Source organism: Pleuronectes platessa, chromosome 22 (genome assembly GCF_947347685.1).
Source record: "Pleuronectes platessa chromosome 22, fPlePla1.1, whole genome shotgun sequence".
Taxonomy (NCBI): domain Eukaryota; kingdom Metazoa; phylum Chordata; class Actinopteri; order Pleuronectiformes; family Pleuronectidae; genus Pleuronectes; species Pleuronectes platessa.
The window spans coordinates 14,122,670-14,125,298 of NC_070647.1; positions in this window are offsets into that span (position 1 = coordinate 14,122,670).

Genomic DNA, 2,629 nt, shown 5'->3' on the forward strand with positions numbered 1-2,629 from the left:
ACTACTACTACTACTACTACTACTACTACTTCTTCTAGAAATACTGCTTCCTATACTACTACCACTTCTTCATCGACTATTACTAATACTGTGACTACCGCTTTTTCTACTTCTGCTTATACTTCTTCGACTAGAAATACTGCTTTCTATTCTAATACCACTTCTTCATCGACTATTACTAATACTGGTACTACTGTAAATACCTCTTTTACTACTTCTGCTGCTACTTCTTTTTCTCCCACTACAACTACTACTACTATTGCCACTACTACTACTACTAGTGCGACTGCTTCTTCTGCTGTTACTACTACTTCTTCTTCTTATACTACTTCTACCACTGCTTCTACATCCTTTTCCACTACTCATGCTAGTACACCTACTACTACTAATTCCATTCTTATTCTACTACTACTTTTTCGAATAGTATTCCACTAATTTTTCTTTTTCTACTTCTTCATATTAGTACTTCTTCGTCTACTTCTTCTTGTTTTCTACTACTGCGACCTACTTCTTCTTCTACTTCTACTACTACTTCTAATAATGCTGCTACTGCTTTCTCTTCTTCCACTACTTCCTTGCTTCTAATACTGCTACAAAATTTATCTAGTTTTTTTTTAAGTATTTCGCAAAATGTGTTAAAATACAACGAATGCACAAATCTTAATTTTCACATCCAAACTATTTACCTCTTTGTACCGACAGACACCATGTTGCAGTATTTGCACTGTGACATCTTGTATAATACTTTGAAATGGGGGCTACAAGCTCATACCCCATACCCCCCACTTGCTTCCCAGTGCCCCACAGTCGATGGGGGCTGTGGTTTTCCGAGGTATGTTTGTGTGTGTGTGTGTGGGTTTCATAGTGTGTGTGGGCGGGCCTTTGTCCATGGGAGAATGAGTTTAGATGGAAACAAACTTCAGAAAGTGTTTCAAGACAGCTTTCCAAGAGCCTGCTGTCTGATAATGATGATGAGTGTTGTGTTGATGGGGGCGTTGATTGATCCCAAACAGATGGCGGGGGTGCTGGCGAGGTCACACCGCCACATTGTGATATATTGCACCTCCACCACCGCACAGGTACCATGGTGGCACCTGATCTAACAGTGATAAAGCAGGAATTTTGCACAGATTGGAAAATAGGAGTCAGTACCCTTGACTTCGATTGTGTACTCCACCAGCGTCAACCATCCTGATAAATAGCATCAGCTGAATTAGCGTGCTTACACGATGGACGTTTGTGTATCGGCGTGTTTGTGTAACGCCCTTTCTTCGTGTGGACCGGGCTGTTGTGATGTGCGATGCGTGATCAGGTCTGCTTACGTTTCGGGGCCTTAATTGACGTGGGCCCGTTTTCCCAGCGTGAGCCGAGAAGTGTCTGTCGGGTCAGAGGGATGAGTTTCAAAGTGATGGATGTTGCGTCGCTTACATGTGGTGGAGCGGCTCCACGAGATGGAATTTCATGCTTCGAGTATGTCGGGGGTGCTCGGCTTCAGCGATGGTATCTGCGAGTTGTAATGTATCTGGGCTGGGGGGGTGTGGGCTGGGGGGGTTCCGTTTAAAGCGATGATTGGACTCTGTAAAGCAGGCTGTAGTCTGTCGGCACCCTGCGGATTGGACCAGTTGGTTAGCATGCACAAACAAAACCCTATTTTGGAACGGGTCATTTTTGTGGTATTGCTAAAGTTGTGAAACATCGGTGGCACACAGTGGCTCAGGGGGAAATAGAAATCCAAGTTGCAGCTACTTCCAGTCAGAAACACGGGTGTGTTGCATGGAAAAAGGTTCACCTGGCCATTAGGCAAGTTTGGTTAGTTTGTGTGATGTACAAAGCATTTGAGTTTGGTATTTTGGAAACTTGGTGGTGCCGTAGTTGTCAGCGCAAAGGATGCTGGGATGACCAGTATTGTTTGGTGAGCACTTTAAAAGTAAAAGGCCAGCGAGCTGCAAGTAAAAAGCCGTCTCCTGGGTCTCATATTTACAAGTATACCACAAAATTGGAACTGGAAAATTACTTTAAACTGGATCTTGAAACTATTTGCCCGTGTTCAGATAGAAAAATTCCATTTAAAGGCAAAAGCTGCAGACATTCAGAATACACTGCAACAGGTCATCGTGTGAAAACTCATTCTACGTGTTAGCGTGCCGTTAGCTTCCTGTTGTTGTGCGCTGTTTGCATCTTCTAGTCATTATGCATATGCATGAGTGAGGCATACATGGATTCTGTCGTGTGCGTGCAAGATGTCCACACGAAATCAATAACATCCTCCCTTGCCGTCGATGAAAAAACATGACTGACAGTTTTCCAGCAATGAGGAGCAGCGCTGCTCATTTAAACACGGAGCCGTGAGCTGGAAACGATGAAGCTTTTGTATAAAAAAACGATTACTCTGTCAACCTGTGTTTGTTTATGCTGCACAGATGAATGGAAGAAGGAAGAAGCGGATATGATATTTGGAGGAAGGCTGTATTTGTTACTCACAAAGGGATGTGTGTGTGTGGGGGGGGGGGGGATATACAGCCACAGAATAGCGTGAGAGGAACTTCTCGCTCTTCCCTCTGAGATCGATGGCATGGGGGAGAGCATGAGAGCGACCTTGACTCGGTCATGAGAGCGGTGCGAGCTCGGA